Here is a 6,863-nt window from a genome sequence, read left to right on the forward strand (position 1 = left end):
TATGGGTTGCGACTGTGTATGGTTGTCAAAAGGGATGGACTTTATGGCGACCCGAATGGGTAAACCATAGCGCCGTAATATTAAGGCAATAGGAGCTCGATACGTCGTAGATGTAGCGTAGACCTACCAACTTAATACTATAAGGCCTTTTGAAATACGATTTTTAGAAAGTAAGAAAACAATTAAAACTTTTCAGAAAGGACTTTCGATCAACAACCCAATATTCAAATTATCAAGTCTGGAAATACTTCAAAATAAAGTAGGCAAGTGCACTGTGACGCCTTAGGGCTTACATCATAACCGAAATAAAAGGAGTTCAACAACAACAATAAAACATAGAGTGAGGCGCGCTCCTAGGTAGGCAGACCTCGCAGAATTCAACTGAGTTCAACATTGAAAGGATAGCGAGTAAATTGATAGAGTACCAAAGGGGAGGACTTCAAGCAACATGGATAGCAACACACGAACTCGGCCAATGACCCACTTCTAGTCCAGATCGTCCGGAGTGACCTCGTTGTAACCTGAAATGTAGGGGTGAGCATTTCGTCATCGCTAGCCCAATAGGGGCCGACCCAACCTTAGTTAGGTTTGAAAGCTAATAAATAACACATAGCTACTAGAATATAGATTGCGCATTTGTAAAATCGAATAAAACAAATGCAAACAAAAACAATTATCGTTGTCTTTTTCAGAAAATCATATGCAGCATGTTTCATACCACTTGGAGCTCCGAGATACTTACCTGCCGGCTAATCTAAAACAATCGGTGACCGACCGATTCGTCATTCTTCGAGAACCGGCCAACTACTTTGTAATCCTTGTGACTACGAATAGCGAAAGTGTCCATTTCTTGGCCTTGAGTGTCCTATGACTAGTTCACCGTTTGTACTTACCTTTCCTCGACGCACATAGGAGCACAGCCCCCTCCGGAGGTTCACGGTTATCGACACCGTGGGATGACTAGGAATCAACGCGTCTAGGTGCCATTCACTTTCAGGTCACAAGTACAAACATACAGTGGGGTATCTCAATATGCAAGTCTAGCCTCGATTTTCGCTACCAACAATTATCAGTTATGAAAACACAGTTTTCACGAGGTATCGACTAATGAATAACCAAAAACGTACTTATAGGCAACATACTATTATACTAGAGCATTCCATGTATATAGAAAAGCCTCTAACAAGGAAGTGACAGCTCACCCTACCTAGAAATGTCGGCGTATTCCACAGTGCTTTCTGCTTGAGCTTCCTTAAAGATCGTGTTTCCTGAACCATTACTTAGTTTGTAAGTAATTATCCAGGTAAACATCGTGACTAACTCTAAGTAATCGCCCATACTAAATCATTTTTATTTTAATGAGGTTATTTATTATTTCTTTCAACTTTTACCAATTTGGGAAACTAACTTCTTTCTTAAAAAAAGAAAACATCCTTATTGATCCATTAAACTATCGTCAATCCGAGCGACCAAAGTCGAGTCGATCCTCGCGTTTTACGAGGTCGGTCAACCTTGGTCAACCCTCGGAGTTGACTTTTAACATTTGACTTCAACTTCTGACTTTTGATCAAGTATCCATTTATTTACCATTATTTCTTATTTATTTTAAAAATAAATAAGTAAATAATTATAAATAAAGTTTTACTTCTACTTTTACTCTTTTGCTCCTCCTTTTTCACCTTTTTACTTTTACTGTGATTTTTACCTTTACTTTCACCCTTTTCACTTTTACTACTTTACCACGGTAAAACCCCTTTAATTCAACTTTTACTCATTTCTTTATTTTTTTCTTCCAAAATAAAGACTATTTTTTTTCTTCTTCCCTTTCTTTTTCTTTTGGTCAAAATTACACAACAAAAAAACCACCAAAATATTCAACATAAATTCTCAACACTTTGAAAACTAAACAAATAAAACCGACTACTTAAATCCTCCTCAAAGATCCCACCTTTCACAATTTTCCACCAACAATCAACAAAATTTAAAATCAACAAAACAACTCCAAAAATTCAAGGGTTTGTCCAAAACCCAATCCTTACCCTTTCTTCTCCAAAAACTCACAGCCTCTCCTCCTCCTTAGCCATCTTCATCTACAAATCCGTCCAAAAATTAACACCATAACCAAAAACTCGAAATAAGGTTGCATGAGATAGATCCTTACCACAAATCCTTGCCAAACTCGTAACCTAGCCTCAAGGTTTAAGGGAAAATCGGGTTCATGCACCAAAATCACAAATGGAAATCAAAAACTCGAATTTGATAAGAAATAAGTATAGATCGGATGAATAGAGGTTAGATTAGGAGGGAGATTACCTTGATTTGGACTTAGAATGCAGAAATCACAAAAACCCCCAAATTGATTTCGAGTTCTAGGGTTTTTGGATGATTGGATGGCTAAATCTCACGATTTTGGTTTGAGAACTAGATAGAGGAAATAAATAGGAGAAAATCTGGAAATTTTGGTGTTGATTGGGGTACCGGCGCCGGCGATGATGCGGTGGGGGTGCGGCGGCGGCCGGCAACGCAAAGAGAGAGAGAGAGAGAGAGAGAGAGGGAAGGTTGAAGAGAGAGAGTGTGTGTGAATTGAGGAAATGAAGTTTTGAGACTAGAGTTTGATCATGTGAAGCCTTAAATACTTTCCCTTTGATTAGTGTAAAAAGTCCAACTTGCCCTTCCCTTTGGGCCAAGTGAGCTTGGCTGCTCCCATTTTCTTTTTCTCTTAATTTTCTCTCAAGCCCACTTCGAAAATACCACTCCAAACATCCTTATTTCTTCGACACTTCACCGAATCTTTTCGGGAAAATTTTCCGGGCTTTTCCTAAGCCTCGGTTCTTCAAGCAAAGTTTCCTTGACCCAAATTGGATTTTCTCTAAATTCTTAATCCTTTAAAATAGCCTCATAGTCTTTCCTAAGCACGAATACTTTTGTACCTTACGAATACGTAGTCCTATACGTTGTACGACAAAATAAAGAAAAACAAGAAAAGTACATGTGTCTACGGACTTGGTGTTGGGTTTGTGTTACAAGCCAATAATGTGGGACTTTCCCTCTCTCCATTGTTGGCTTGCACTTGTATTGAGCAACACAACTCCAACATCTCTATCTTGACGAGATATAAACTTCTTTCACCAACCATCATTCCCTTTTATGGAATATACAGTAACAGTCTTAAAATACGAGATATAAGTCTTGGTTTGTTCAAACTCAATGACTTACCAAGAATGCTAATGAAGAAGCTTTGTGGCACCATCTTCCTTAATGTTCCTTATAAATCACAAACCTAAAACATTTGATAATTAAATGTTTTTCAATCGAGTTTGTTGCATGTATATTTGTAAACAACAAGCATTGGGATATACCAAAAATAGAACCGATAGTTCATAAAACTTAAAAACCTTCATCATTTAAACTTACAAACTATAACTTTCTTGTTGGAGAAAATTTGTTCGAATTCTTTTGATCTTTTTTACTTTAAACAACTCTCAAAATTTGTTCAAATTCTTTTGATTTTTTTTACGTTAAACAACTCTCTCGAAAAAATCATAAGGCTGTTGCGGCACTACATCTATAGCTCTCGTCCGACCTCTTCGCCATGATGCAGGTATGGTCGGACAAGTTCTCGAAGCCCTTTGGGATGTTGAGTCATTGATAGTCTAAAGTGGGTGCAAGTGGAGCACGTCGAGACGAAGTAGCAGGGGTGAGTGGATGTTTCTAAAGGTCTGGATCCGATCCAATCTTTCTCAGACCGAAGGAGTTGGTAGAGAAGAGGGGTGGTGGCTTGGTGATTAAAGGGATTGTTCGGTTTCTCTTCCAATAAGTTGCGACAATGGGGCTGATCGAAGTTGGTGGAAGATTAGATCTGCGCTACCTGTAAATAGAGGTTAGGGTAAATGGAGCACGAGTTTGGGTGGGTTTGGGATGTTGCAGGCAATAGGAGGTGAGGACACTGGTGTTGATGGAGTGGCGGCGATGGGGTCGCCGAAAAGTAGATGATGTGTGTGTTGCAACTTATTGTAGTACCACAAGGATGGTTGTATTCTATTTTTTGGTCGGGTTGTGGTTCCAATGTGGCGAGTTTAAAGTCAAACCTTCCTTAGCATTGAAGATGGGTGGGTGGAGAATTGGCTCAGAGTGGTGACTGCTGGGTAGATCAAAGGACTATTCGGTTGGGCTATGAAACTGGCGGGTTGGTGCTGGTGCGGCGGTCCTATTAGTGTGTTGGATTGGTTTAACGATTCCTCGATATTGAAACTTTGATCTTTGCTTCGACGTCAACGTGTTTAGGTCCTTAGTGTTTCTTTATTTGGTGTTTTTAGTAGTTGTTAGTGTTTAGGTCTATTTTCATATTTCAAATAAGTTAATGCTCTTTCAAGTCAAGGTTATAGTCTTGGATTCCAACATGTATCTAGATTTTTGGGTATCATTGTTTATTTTGGGTTATCATTTGGCCCCGGAGCCCAAAAGCCCATAGGTGCCCACTTGATCCAATGGTCAAAAACTCGAGCCGACCCGAATAAGCTCGACCTATTGGGCATAAGACATAGGGCATGATTAGGATGGAAGGTTCAAAGCCTAGGCCCGACCCGTTATATACCCCTTAAAGCTCGCCCGCCTGGCTCAGCCTTATAAGCCCTGCCCGAAAGGCCATTTACTGTTAGTATAAAAAAAATTTTATGTAGCTATTAGTTGAACATGTGAACCAATTATTACATTACACCTTATTTTCCTTTGATTTTATATTCAATCTTGTTCAATCATTAACCACAAAAGAGATATCTCATAGCTTTTTGTACTTTTTTGAATAAAAATAACACATATATAAATATAATGGCCTGGCCCTGCCCACCCAAATAGCCTGACCAGGCCTGGCCCAAAAAAGCTCGTAAGGCCTCGGGCCTATGGGCGGGTCTGAGCTTTGATTTTGAAGAAAAATCTCAGCTTGCCTGGCCCTAACATATGAAAGAATATGTTGTGGCTCTGCCCCGGTCTGCCCAATGATGACCCCTATTTTATAGGATCCAGTTTCCTGCCGGTTTAAGGCAATGCATTTTAGTATTAGCATGTGTTGATGTGATCAGGAGATCCTGAGAAGGCCCACCCGATAACTTACTTTTGTGGCCACATGTCCAAGCTATTGCTATTTTGTGGTCAATTTGTCTAGGTCAGTTGCTTAATCTTGCTCCATCGTTGGATTTAATGACTTATCAGTATCTCCTCTTTCGAGTGAGGATGCTCAGAATTTGTTTTGATGGTGTGTCGCCGTGATAGTAATCCCTCAATTGGTGCTGTAATTGAGGTCAGTATGTATTGCAGTTTAATTGAATGAATTTGTTTAATAAAAAAACTATAACTTTCTTACCCCATTTAAAACCAAATAAAAAATGACAAAATTTCTTCCCTACCTTAGGAACTGAAGAAGAAAAGAGATATTAACTCATTTGTGTATGTACATATGACAAATAGAAACATGTATAATCAAAAGTTCTCAAAAGACTAAAATTGCACATTTAATCAAGACAAATTTTATTATTTCCAGAGAAAACCTCATAAAATTCTCCCTCTAAAGGAACTATGGGGCTTGAGCCTTTGAAACCCTTTCTTTCACAAAATGTGTACACCCTCTGTTCGGTGACGCGTCCTACGGATACAATTGTCAAACAAGTTTGTCAATTCTGAAGGTTGTAAGATTTGTCGACATCTTGACTAGATCTCCACGATTATTAATAAAGGGTACATCGATTTCGGTTGCTTGGATTGACAAAAGGGTCTGGTGTCGAAGGTGGATGATGGTGGATTGGTGTCAAATCTAATCAATGAGGTAATCACTAGTGGTAAACGGCCTAATCTGGGGATAGAGCGGTGGAATCATAATTTATCTTGGATAGTAGAGGTGAAGATTGAATCAGATAGGATTGAACTTTTGGTATTGAGATTAGGTGTGACTGTTGGTGGCGGGGACTTCCCAAATCTATATACTAGGTCTAGGTGGAGCCGAGTTGGTGGATGGTGATCCGCGTGGATGATGCAACTGAAGGAGGTTGAAGACATAAGCGGACAATCGATATTGGTATTGCAGCAATGGTTGTGAGTTGGTGATGACTCGAATGATGAGATAAGTGTGGGCATGGCTTGCTTATGTTCAATTTCTATTTCACCTATAATTAAAAAAATGCCCATTGGTGAGGGAGGAGGTGTGATAGTTAAACATGCACTGACTTGCAAGTGCAAGTCGCGATCCGTTTAAAGCAATTATGTGACTCTTTTTTATCGTTAAATCAACAAGTTTTGTTCACGATCGAGGTGGTTGTTCAGTGGAGTGAAAAATGGGGTTTGGAAACTGCAACTCTTTAGCAAGGTGTTCAGACCTGGTGACGAGATAGTTGAGTTGGTAGATGGTAGTTGTCGGGCTATGGAGGTCTGCATTCAATTTATAGTTCCTTTTTTGCTTGCAGAATTTTGATTGTTTTTAGGCTATGGATATGTATTCAGATCTCACATAAGCCCATACTTTTTTTTATCAAGGTTGTTGTCATAGATTTCGATACGTGTCTAGAGTCGGTAGCTGTCCATTGCCAATGAGATCCAGTTTCCCGTTGGTTTAAGACTGTACGTTTGGTATCAACATGTATTGATGTAATTTAGAGATTCTAAGATGGCTCACCTAATAGTTCACTATTGTGGCCACTTATATCAACTATTGCTACTTGTGGTCATTTTGGCTCGGTAAGTTGCTTAATTTTAGCCTAATCGTTAGATCGTTTGACATGTTAGTCTCTTCTCTTTCAAGTGAGAATAATTACTTTTAGTTTATTGATGCTAACTGATGTTGTTATAATCCCTAATGGAGTAATGGGTGTTGTGAT

General features: G+C 39.2%; 1 long non-coding RNA gene across 1 annotated transcript; it reads right to left on the reverse strand.

Moving 5' to 3' along the window:
* Positions 1 to 249: 249 nt before the first annotated feature.
* On the reverse strand, positions 250 to 2,549 carry LOC133708424 (uncharacterized). The gene is made up of 5 exons (XR_009845833.1): positions 2,314 to 2,549; positions 2,162 to 2,186; positions 2,040 to 2,090; positions 1,208 to 1,268; positions 250 to 521 (listed from the first exon to the last, which is right to left on the reverse strand). It is a non-coding gene; the product is annotated as an uncharacterized LOC133708424 (long non-coding RNA).
* Between the last annotated feature and the right edge of the window lie 4,314 nt (positions 2,550 to 6,863).

Source organism: Rosa rugosa, chromosome 5 (assembly GCF_958449725.1).
Source record: "Rosa rugosa chromosome 5, drRosRugo1.1, whole genome shotgun sequence".
In the NCBI taxonomy this organism is placed as follows: domain Eukaryota; kingdom Viridiplantae; phylum Streptophyta; class Magnoliopsida; order Rosales; family Rosaceae; genus Rosa; species Rosa rugosa.